The sequence below is a fragment of the Benincasa hispida genome, chromosome 5 (assembly GCF_027475165.1).
Source record: "Benincasa hispida cultivar pf3 chromosome 5, pf3_genome.v1.1, whole genome shotgun sequence".
Taxonomy (NCBI): Eukaryota; Viridiplantae; Streptophyta; class Magnoliopsida; order Cucurbitales; family Cucurbitaceae; genus Benincasa; species Benincasa hispida.
Genome location: NC_143482.1, coordinates 40,433,470 through 40,446,504, shown reverse-complemented (window position 1 = coordinate 40,446,504; position 13,035 = coordinate 40,433,470). Strand labels below are relative to the sequence as shown.

The following is a 13,035-nucleotide window of genomic DNA, read 5'->3' as shown; positions in this document are numbered from 1 at the left end:
ATTATTAGGTTTATTGAAGTGTTTAATAAACAAGAATCATATATTGTTAAATTATCCAATATATGAGTTATATTTGGTCAATTTAACAATTCACTTAGATAAATTTATTACCCTAGTTTATCTAAGTAGTGAATCCTCATTTGTAAATCACGTAGTGAAAGGAAAATGATGTATATGATAATTTAATTTTCTCTTCACGTTTCTCCCTAAATAGTTCATACCATGAGATCTATACTCGGTCTGGAGACACCTTTGCTCATATCCCCTAGGAAGGTGTTTGCATAGGTCAATGTCAAGGTAAATGAGAGAGTGTTTGTAGTAAGTGGGAGAGAGAAGTGTGTCAACAGATTCCACAATCTCCTTCATTGGTTTGTAGTAAACTTTCATGCTCGGCCTTGAGACACCTTTGCTTACGTCTCCCTACGAATGGTGTTTGCATGAAATTTTAATCAAACTCCATAAATGGATAGGATTGCTTTAGTTTTTGCCCCATTTGGTATTTTCTCTACAGTTGGCTCATTGGGGTAGAACTCTATAGTCTAAAATGAAGGGTTACACTTATGAGAAATTGTTAAACAAGTTAATAATTTCTTGACCAAACTATGGTAACTAAATATTATAAGAATAAGAGTTATTCTGATGTAATATTCGGGTGAGAATATCTCAATCCAGTGAAAGAGTAACTGACTACCCTATGGTGACTTTTATTCTGACTTACTAAAGTACCATAGCAATAAAAATTTTGAATTAATATCAATAAGATTCATATTAAATTTCTTGGGTTCATCTTTTAATTTCTAAGCTAAATTAGAAGGGATAATAGTTCGCATATAGTCAATTAACATGTTTTATGTATTTTAAATTTATGTCATTTTCTCTCAGGAGTTTTTAATTACCGATATAAGTAAAAGTTTTGATAAATATGTTACTATGAAAAGTGTCATCAACACATAATGACAATGTAATTTTTGTCTTATTATTTGAGAAATGTTCTAAAAAAGAACTATTGCCAATTCATGAAGTGTTCATGAATAATTTTTGGAGTGATAACTTACTTTTATTATCTAGATAACTTATGTTGTGTCTGGACTATAAGAGAAAATCATTGTATGTTGAAGTCATGGGAAGCTATATGACCTCCAAAGTTAAGTATTATCTGAGTCCAAGAAAATCATAGTGACTAGAGCAAATGAAGGAAGTGTTTCCAAATTAGTTTGGAATGTCACATATAAGGAATTTTAGAAATACCTCAAAAAGAAGAAAAATAAGAATAAGTACATTTGATTTACTAAGTTCTGTGTGGAGAATACATATTTCCTCCTTTATAGTTGATTGATGATTCACTATTAGAATTTTTCTTCATTATAATTAGATTGTAATCTTAGCCAATACTTAATTTATTGGAATAGTTCTACACATTGGCAACAAGAAGCTCATCTCAGTTAAAGTAGTAGGAGGCATGGAAAGGTTTTTATTTATGCTTAAATATAGTTGTTGAATGAGAAATTTTGGACCAATCACAAGTTGCCACATTATTTACTAAATTAATGATAAAATTTCAAATCATTAAATTTGGGCTCAATTAGGAGTTGACATATTTCCTGAATTGAAGTTGAAGAAAATTTTCGATGATGCCACGTGGTTTTATCATGACCGTTGAATCAGATAAGATTAATTTGGCTCAATTTGATATTATTATTTGGGTCAAAGTCCAACTAAGCCACTGAATTTGACCCAAATGTCAAATCAGGCCTCAATCCGATTAATTGGGTCTAAAGGTCAGACCTATGGACCAACCAAGCCCAAGTCCAACTAATTAGGCTCAAAGGCTAGGCCCATGGATCAACACAGCTCAAACCCACCTGTGAACTTTATAAATAAAGAAGCTCTTCTCATTTGGAGAGATCAGCAATTCTACACTTTAGAGAGCTTAGAGAAAATTCTCTACCATCAGAAGACTTCTTGACTCCTGAAGCTGACCACGCCTGAAGACTGAAGTCCTTTGAAGATGCAAGCATTCTGAAGACTGAAGTCCTTTGAAGATACAAGCCTTCGGAAGACTGAAGTCCTTTGAAGGTACAAGCATTTTCTACATTCAGAGAGCCTAGAGAGAATTCATCAACAAGCAGAAGACTCCCAAGACTCCTAAAGTTGCACTCCTAGAAAATAGAAGACCCTTGATATAAATACACTTCTAAGACTTCTACTTCAAGAACATTCGGTGCTTTTCTTCTTCAAGTCAAGCACATCCACCCAACCGAGAGATAATCAGAGGATCAAGTACTAGAGATCGAACCACATCGCATCAAACCAACCTCAACATGAACACCAACTCAAGTTCAACTCCACGAAACAAGTTTCTCTGGAAGCCTGTGCGAACACTAATCCTCCAAGAAGATCAACAAGTCCGAAGGCCGATCATTCAAGAAGATCAACAAGTCCAAAGGCCGATCATCCAAGAAGATCAACAAACCCAAAGGCCAATCACCCAAGAAGATCAACAAGCCCAAAGGCCGATTGTTCAAGAAGATCAATCAACTTAAATATTATAATTTATTTTGAAAGCATCAAAATACTATGTATTAGAGATTGTATTCACTTTCCACAAAATTTATACAAGTACAAAGTTCAAGTTCCACAAAATAAATTTCTCTTGAAATCTCGTACGAACAATAGTGTTTTTATCACTATAAGAAAAATTCAATTTTTCCAAACTTTATTACTAAATATTTTATAGAGTATGAATAATTTTAGTAATAAGCCATGTTTTCAAAAGTTATTTTGAAAATATATTCAACTTTGAATAATTACATTGTCCTGTGTTAAAGGTTAACACATCTGCGTACTAAACCTAGAGAGTGTAAGGATTGATGAATCCAGAAAGAAAGAAAGATTCTATTATCCTAAAGGGATACATGTCTTTTACTTTAGATGACACTTAGGGGTCGTTTGGTTTAAGGCTTTTTAAAATGTTTGGGAATAAAGGATGCCTGAGAATAAGATATTTGGGAATAGGATGTCTAGGAATCAAACATGTGTTTTCGTTGTGCATGGAAATACTATCAAATTTTTGTGAACAAAAATTGTGTTTGTATTTAATTTATGAAATTAAGCATGAAAATCTTATTATAATTGCAATAGATTAATAATTTAAAGAATAAACAATATTCAATATATCAATAAAAAGTTAATTAATTATGAGTCAATAATTTTTTTTGAAAGGTGTTGTAATTAAAGTGTGGGATTGGGTAATCAAACCTCAGACCTCGAGCTCGATAGTACAAACATTATGCCAGTAATTATAATTATTTTAATTATTTTAATTATAAATATTTGAAGATTGATTAATTTATAATAACCAATTAATGCATTTAATGAACGTCATACTAATTATAATCTAACACTAAATTATTTTTATTATTAATTAAGTTCAACATTAGTAATTTTACTTTTAATTAAATAATATAAGAAAATATATTTTAATGGACAATATATTATATAAAATGTGAAGAAAATGAGATAAAAATATGATATATAAATAAAGAATACTAAAAAATGTTTTGTAAATGTGATATGTTAATAATGAATGGAGTAATAAAAATTAATCATAATAAATAATTAACTTTTTATAAATAATCAGTGATGATTATATGTTCATAATCACTTATCAAATTAAAATTAATCTTCATAAATTACTTGATATTAAAAAAAATATTAAAGTAATAAATTATTATTATTGAAAAATGAAGTTTAATACTAACTAACTAGTTTACTAATTAAATATATTTAACATATTATTAGTTAATAAATTAATAATTTATGTAAAAAATAATTCCATTCGTTTAATAAATTTTTATTATAAAAATAAGTTAAATAAATATTTTAATAGATCGCTATTGATTTATTAAAATAAATATTTTTATTATTTTTATTAAATTAATATTAATACTTATTTCTATATTTTAAAATTTGATGTTATCGTCATTTATTCTATTTTGCAGGTTGACTTGCTTAAACATGGCTTGTCTGACCCTTAGTTCTCGATCTTTAGACTTCAAAACTCAATGTATAGATTAAATAATGTATTTTGTTGAGAGGTTACTTATTAAACAATTTGTCACTTTTTTGTTTGTTGAATGTTGAGTTTTTTATACAAAAGCAATAGTTGAGATTTTATTTTGTGCATATACATGTGAAAGAGAAATATTGTTATAATTTGAACATATGAAAATTTTAGTGAATATATTGAGTTGATAGATCTTAAATATATAATGATTATTTATTTGATGTAATTGTATTGTTGGAATATAAAGCAGAAAATGAGAATATCAATTGGGACATTTAATTTGGAAAAAAAAAAGACATACACTTGACAAATAAAAAACGTCAAGAGTTATCATATATGATAGGTAATCAATATCAAGAATCAATAAACTTGACATGCCACAAATATCAAGTGTATTATCTTTTTTGACACAAAAATTATATCAAGAAACTTTTGTGTTGACGTTTTTTCAGAATCAAGTTATCACATTATACTTGGCAGTCGAATACTCGACGCTTTTATAAGCGTCAAATATACCCTTTACTTGACATTGGAAAAACATCATGTAATCCAATTTTTATAGTAGTGTGACCTTATCAAGCCTCCTGAGACTTGATTTTAGGATTTCTTTGGTTCTAAGGCTCAAGGTTCTTAATCTCTAGATTATCCTAGGAATGACCTTATCAAGCCCCTTGAGGTTTGATTTTAGGCTTTTTTTTTTTTTTACTATTTATTTATTTATTATTTTCACACACACACACACACATGAAGGGATTTAAATCCCCCGAAGTGAAAGTATACGAATGCATCGGTCTCTAAATTCATTTTACAAAACATACAATATTCAGAGTGAAGAAAAGAATGATAAACATAAACCTAAGCATGTTTCTACTGTGCAATTAGAGAGGAATGGATTAAGAGATAACTCATCTTTGAAGATCTGTATCTTCTTCTTTCCTCTCCACAACACGAACACAAATTGCTCCACTCGATCTCTCAAACCCGCATCAACGAACACAATGTACAAGATGAAGAGGATACCACCACGAGGTCTTCCTCGTTATTCTCAAGAACGAGAATCGTGTAGAGTTGTGGGCTTGAACTCAATTTTGGAAAGAGGGAAATAGAGGGTTGAGAGTTTTTTTTTTATGAGGAAATGTTTCTACAACCGACAAAGAGAAGTATAAGGAGGAAGAAGAAGCGGTTCCTCCTTTGTTTCCAATTTTTACATGAGAATGAGAGATTTGAGGGTTGAGGGAGTTATAACTCCCCCTCCCCCTTTAATTTTAAATTCAAAATATATCAATATTAACTAACTTATATATATATCATTCATATAAATTTATATTTGAGTCATTCAAATAACAACCTCTCTCTTCAAACTGTATATTTTCAATATGAATCATATTCATATTAATTTTAACATATAGTTTCTATACGAATCATATTCATATAATCAATAATTAAATCATATTCAAATATATACTTTTCTCATAAAACTATATAAATTTAATTTGAATCATATCCACATTAATTCTAACATATAGTTTCTATATGAATCATATTCATATAATTAATATTTGAATCATATTCAAATATTATTTCTCTTTTAAATTTAATATGAATCATATTCACATTAATTTTAACACATAGTTTGTATTTGAATCTCATTCATATAATAAATACTTGAATCATATTCAAATACTTATTTCTCTCATAAAACTATATAATGTATCAACATACGTTATACTTTATAATGTGTCAATATACATTATTTATTTGTATCTTATACAATTAATTCTATTTAACTAATTTGAACAATTCAAATTAAACCAAAACTAATTTGATTCTTATTAGTCCTTGTTGAGTTAACGAGGGGATTTTATGGACCTATAGATTGAAGCTCAAATGATACTTGATTAATTAATTAAACTCTTTAATTAAATTAATCAACCTTCATTAACTATCGGTCATTCTACTAAAGACCGACAATTGCACTCTTTGCACCACAGATATTTTTGTGTTCATTGGATATAACCAATCAATAGTGTGTTCACCCTTCACTAAGTGCTTCTAAGTATAGCTGGATACCATATTACCCTTGTAGTTACATCTAGCTTCTTAAGTACCACTGATTCCTTTAATGAACAATTAGTCATAGTCCAACTATGACTGAAACCCCTTTTGGGTTAAGAGATGGTGAGATGCCTCATTGTTCAAGCCCTAGAATTAGCCCTTAAAGGAGAAAATTATCTTCTTACCCTAAAATTAGGGAATGAGTGAATTTCTTCTTGTGTAATTGTGTTCTCAGCTCCCTAATCAGACGAATCCCCAAAATGGTAGGCATATTGAGTCATCGAAACTGACCACTCTCATCCATGCAGATCAAAGGACCGCCCTCATAAGCAGGAGTTCACAACCCACTTAGGATTAAGGTCAAGTCACCTATGGTCGTCCTGGTGAAAAGTGAGTTTCTTCTAGTAACGATGTTATGAAGAGAGATTCAACATTTCGTGGTCTAATCTTATATAAACACTGTGTATAGGATACCACCGCTCACATGTCTTCACATGAGTGACTAGGATCAGATCATTTGTAACATTTTTACAACAATTGTAACATTTACAAAATGGTTCGTATCAGTATTGTTACCAAGATAAGGCACACAACTTTATCCATATACTATAGACCATTTAGGTTATCACTTAAACATGATCCACCAGTACGTCTCCACATACATATTTAAGTCACATCAGTTAACCTTGGATCTTAGTTTAATGGATTATTGCATAAGTTACATAAAACTAATCAACCATTGATTCATCTAACATATAACTACGAGGCTTTAAAGCATACATCCCAACAATCTCGCACTTGCACTAAAGATAGAGAAATATAAGTCGGTGAGACATATATCCTAGGGCATACTCTATACGTTACATGCTCTCCCACTTGCCCTAGAGCACTAGAGACCTGTCTCGTAATCCTAGACATTCTAGGAGATCCTATGACACTTTAGCCTAGAGAATCCTTTTATATAATTTAAACTGTTATGTCAATAAGAACCATCTTTTCACCAACAAGATGTTTCTCTTATTTTGTGTTATTCTTACAACTTGGTGTTTACATATGACCTTAAACTCAATTCTCGCACCACATTATCTTATAAAGTGGACAGATTGAGTTATATCTAAAACAACTTTCAAATATCTTAGGACATACATGACCTATGCAAATTATTGGTTCACAAACATGACATTGCTTTATCAACCAATATACATCTACTAGGATAAAACACAGATTTCTCTAAATCCAATATGAAATAGTGTATTCCATAAAAGATCATATCTTAAACTATATACACCAACGTTTCATTTATTTGTAAGTTTTAATTTTCAAAACAAAAATAGCCATACAATCGACTTTACCTATTTAACTAACCAATTGTATATTAAATGTTATGATGTCTCATGAAAAATGTACATCCCTTCAACGTTCGAGGTGTCTTAGGAAACTTTTCCCTTAGACATTTCAACTTCATTGTAGAATTATACATTACTTAAGTAATTGCATCGAACATTAAACAACTACCTTGGAAACGTAAGATGCATGAGACAAATTTAACATCATGTCCTAAACATCTATATGTGGACTTTTAATATACAAAAGCACTTCAAATCAACTATTTGAAATTGGTTACAGTCAAAACATCATATTGATTTCTGCTTCATTCATAATGAGAAAATATCAATAAAAACAGATAAATACCCATGTTTCAATTTCTTGTATGTACAAGAACATCGTCATTGATCAAAGTAATTGGTTATGGTACTATATCAAACCTCTATTTTCAAAAATCCCAATTGTGAAATTCATTCTCAAATGAATATAACAATATTTGTAAACATTTTGCAATTTAATGTATGAAAGTTTTCTTGAAATAGTGTAGATACATTGAACTCCTTTTCATAAAAGAAGCAATTCATTCTTACACATCTCATATGCAATAATGAACTAAAAAATGCATAAATACTTTGTTATAGGAACTAGTTAGAAAAGTAACTCACAGTACATTTTCAACCCACAGTTCTGGCTCTGGATTTCACCTTAAGCCAAGAGTCTTACTTTGAATATCTCTTTCTTCAAGTACCACACATTCAAATCTCCCTTTCGTAAATCCAATCATATCCTTTGAGGTTTCCTCATCAACGATAATCTACAAAATATATATATATATATATGACTAGATCAAGTACACTACTTTATCTCATATTTATGACTTTAACAAAATTTCTCTGTCAACTCCTTTTAACTTTTGTCATCCAACATGATAGCTTTGACTTCCAATAAGTCAACGCTAAGGTAGAGTCATTGCATCGCTCTCCCATTACTGAAAGGTTTATAAGTTTTCATCTTGTCATCTTATATGACAATGAAAACTTCAAATAAGCCTTTGCCAAGGTCGAGTTATCTCATAACTCTCCCACTACGATGAAGACTTATCTGTTTTACAATTAGAAATTGACATGCAAATGAAAATGGTTAATAACAAAATATCGTGTAGTTTTACTTGAAACTAATTCATCAACACAACTTAACCCTTTTATAGGTCTGTAATCTTTAAATTTCTAAATGAATCATTTTAATTTGGAATGTTCATAAGGTTATTTATAAACTCCTCATGAACTACCTTTAACTAGGCATACTTTTGAACATTTATTTCACCTAGGGTTTGTTTTGACACAAGTGTCTTAACTTACCCAAAAACTAAAAGGCCATACACTAGTTTTACAATACTTCCATAATCCAAGAATGCTTCGCAAACATTTTGGAGGAAATAAAATTTAAACAATGCAATCTCTATTTTATTTCCATAATGGAGTCAGGTATCAATGCAATTCTAAAATATTAGGATTTTGTTTAACAAAGTACTTAAAATGTACAAAGTTCAACGAGGACATATTTCTCCTGCTTCTTTACAATTTCATCCAAATTGTACCTGATGTTTGAAATTGAGATCTCATCTCATTTTTATCACTCAGGCTTAGTACAACAAAAAAAGTTGTACTAATTGTTCGCGACTTGAAAGTTGATGTCGTTAATTCAACTTCAACCCGAAACAAAAAATATTTAAATCATCGAAGTACTTCTTATACTACTAGCAAGCACAGGATCGAACCACAATGAGGCAAAAAATTAGATCTCCCCTAAAGCTAAATTTGACTGTGGAAAGCAGTAAAAACAAGGGTTTTGGTTTGGTTCAAAGGAAAACTAAATGCGGAAAAGTAAGATTGATTGAGAAAGAGAGAGATCGAATACAAGATTACCTTCGTCCGTTTTGAGATCGTAGAGTTTTTTATAAATCTAATCATCGATTAATTATGAAACATATTTGAATTAACTATTTCTTAAGCTTAATCGATTGTAGAGACAACCCAAACAAACTCCCTATTTAGCATGCCATTAATCCCTAAATTAACTAAGCTCGTTACAGAGGCAATTTACTTAGTTAATTGCATTATGTTCATGGATTGATTAAGACATCAAGCAAGAATGGTCAATTCTATCCTAATGCATTTTCAGTCTTTAGGTTTTGTTATCAATTAGGTGATCATAGATAGCCTAGAAATCATGCCATAATTCAAACTAAAACCTATTGCCACTGAATTGAGCATGCTTTCATTGCAATTACAGATACAAAAAACACACATAGCAAAGACAAACATACAAGAAACCGAGTCGTCAATTCATCAATCCTATATTCTTGTGCTAGAAATTGAATCAAAGAATGGAAATCATAAAGAAGTAGAAAAGTCCAAACAAAAATCCATAACAAATCTCATAGAATTCAAGAAAATCCCTACAAACCTCAAAACCCGACGTCATGGCCTTCAATCGCTCATAAAATCCGACTCATGATGCCAAGATATATAATTACAACTTAAAATCAAAGGAAATCTCGTGAGTTTTGGCTTAGAATGGCCAAAACCAAGTAACATGCTCTCTAAGACGGCCTAACTATCCTCCTCCCTTTACGTAATTTGGAAAGAACATAGTTATACAATAGTCGCAGCAAGCGTTGCAATTCTCTTGTCGATCCAACCCTCAAGCATTGGAAAGGTGTTGCAACATTTGCATGACGCTGCCTTGCGCGCGTGTGTTGGTGGTATTTCGTTAAAAGTATGTAGCTTTTCAACGCTCTTGGGCCGCATTGCAACTATGTCTTACATCTTCAGGTCCATTTTGCATTGCACGAGCGTTAGACTTATACATATATGAGCATTGCAACACTCCGATTAGGAGCAGATTGGTCATTTCCTCTTTTATAGAGCCCCGATGCTTAAATTACCTCTAAATAGCTTCAAATTAACCTCGTTTCTCATCAAATGGTCAATTCTACCTCTTGGTTGCTCGATACCTACAAAATAGGATATTTAACATGTTAAAAAAATAAGTTAGGAATTATAGCTCTTTTTTAGAGCTATCACTGATGATTATGATCAGATTATAATGTCACAATAAGATTGCCCAAATGACTTAAACTTTCATCGAAGTTCTTTTGAACATTTCAAAGAAAAAGTGACTTAAGTTTCATTATATATACATTTATTTATAAAGACTCATCAATCATATTAATGACTTATTTATCAAGTCAGACTTATGCTTTTAATCACAAGACCACTTGCATCATAATAAGAAAGTCTAACAATGGCCAGGTAACCTTATCTAATAAGGTATTAAGGACACATCTACATGAGAAGCAAGACTTGTAACAGGCAGTAATAATTTAACTCTAACTCTTAGAGAATTACCTATAAGGGGTTGTTTGGTTTGCGAGTTTTCTGCATGGGAATTGGCACAGGTATCCAATTTCAATGTTTGTTTCACAGTTTTCAACTCTTTGCTTTGGAATAAGCTATTCTTAGGCATCTTCATTTCCTACAGATAAGGGTTTTCTATTCCCTTCCAAAACTGTGGGTTTTCTCTTTTCCCCTATCTATCTGTTTTTCATTTTACATTTCACTTTGAATATAGTTAGGGTTGTTTTTAAATATATAAAAATGAATCAAAATATTTACAAAACATAGCAAAATTTTAAAACTATCAATAATAGATGCTGATAGACACTGATAGATTTCTATCAAGGTCTATCATGACATTGTTAGACACTGATAAAAGTCTATTAGTGTCTATCAACGTCTATCATTCATAGTTCCGAAATTTTGTTATATTTTGTAAATATTTTCAGCGGTTTTATTATTTAAAATAATTTCCCATATAGTTAACTGATTAAGGACTTACTGGGATTTCATTCATTCTCTTTTGACCATATCCAGTCTCAGGAAAAAAAATTACCTTTCGCTACAAAACGAAAGAAGATGGGAGAGATTTAAGAAAATATAATAAAGAGGAAGAAGATTATCAACAAATCAAACATATGCTAAAATTTAAAATAGAAAATTACAGATAACTTTCCCTAATTTCACATCTTTTACAACTTTCAAGCAAAAGCAATTTGACACAGTTGTAATCTCTCTATAGAGACCATCAAAGTGCACCTTTAATAGAAAACTAATATAGGAATCAATTCCAAAAGAGTTTCAAGGCCTCAATACCTATCAAAACATCCAAACGTCGTTAACAATCTTGGACAGTGGCTTTAATCCCTTGAAATCTCTGAATTGAACATCAAAAATTGAAAATAACTCAATTATTAGACCAATACTTTAATGGGTAACAAAGAACTATTACTACTAACCTCCAAACTTACCAAAACCTTGTCAAGATCGGTCTCAAACCTATTGAACAACTTAACTCCTTCCGGCACTTCAATCTAACACAAAAAAAGTGACAGGTATTACTAAGTCAATGTCAAAACTTATTGAATGTTAAAAAATCTTCAAGTAAAACTACCAATATCGACCAAAATATTGTGGGCAACAATAGAACAAACCCAATATCCAACAATAAACAAGATATACCTCATATACGTATTGAAAATCTTGCCGGCATCGATATCAACTTGTTGGACAACACATTAATGTTCTCCAAATTGTGAATCTAAAGCGGAATCACAAAGAGCATCAATCAATTTGAGTAAAAAACTTATGGGTATTAGAAAATTTCCAAGAGACCCACTAAAGTAATCAAAACTCACCAAACTTACCAAAACCATATCCAAGAATACAAGATTTCAGCGAGATGAAGTATAGATCTGGCGAGATAGAGTGAAGCCCATGCTTGAACAGATTTGTTACAAAGCTGGATCTCGACGACGGTGTGGACGACCTCGATGACGACGAACGGATCTCGTTGGACCGACTCAAATGAGTGGGGAGCTGGAAACATAATTTCACAAGATGGAACCCACTTCTTCCTGACTTTAGGGTAAGTAGATGAGTGTTCCCTTAAGTGGTGTCTCCGAGAGTTGAACAAAGGGTCCTACCCTTTCACTGGCCCGAGAGGGGTTTCTATTTGATGGTTAGACCACAAACAAGATATTCATTAGAGGAGCACTGATACTTAAGGATGTAAAGGTAACCTAGGGGTAAATTGGTAATTTGACCTAGTTGGTGTTACGAACACTTATGAAGGACTAACTTACTATTATTGGTCAATATCCGTGGACACAGAAATATATCTGTAGTGAGAAGAGTGCAATTGTGGGTCAATAGTGGAGTGTACCCATAGTTAACGAATATTGATTAACTTGGTTAATGAGCTTAGTCAATTAATCTCATATTGTTGAAGCTTATGATCTGTAGGTCCATTAGGTCCTACTGGTAGCTCATAAAGGATATTGAGGTAATTAGTACTTTGAATGTTCAAATTTACTAAGGGAAGGAATATAATGTATGGTGATAGATTATAATATAAGGTTTATATTTTAATTAAACTTTATAATATAACTTTATTTTGAATTTGATTCAAAAATTAATTTAGTGGGAGAATTAAATATTTGAAGGAGTTCAAATATTAAATTTAATATG

General features: G+C 31.0%; 1 long non-coding RNA gene across 2 annotated transcripts; it reads right to left on the bottom strand.

The window, feature by feature from the left end:
• Nucleotides 1-9,855: 9,855 nt before the first annotated feature.
• Nucleotides 9,856-13,035, bottom strand: LOC120078647 (uncharacterized). 2 transcript variants are annotated; one of them, XR_016529465.1, is made up of 5 exons: nucleotides 12,204-13,035; nucleotides 12,028-12,106; nucleotides 11,817-11,879; nucleotides 11,662-11,722; nucleotides 9,856-10,463 (listed from the first exon to the last, which is right to left on the bottom strand). It is a non-coding gene; the product is annotated as an uncharacterized LOC120078647 (long non-coding RNA). The 2 variants fall into 2 exon arrangements; XR_005482052.2 differs by having other exon boundaries at nucleotides 12,213-12,996.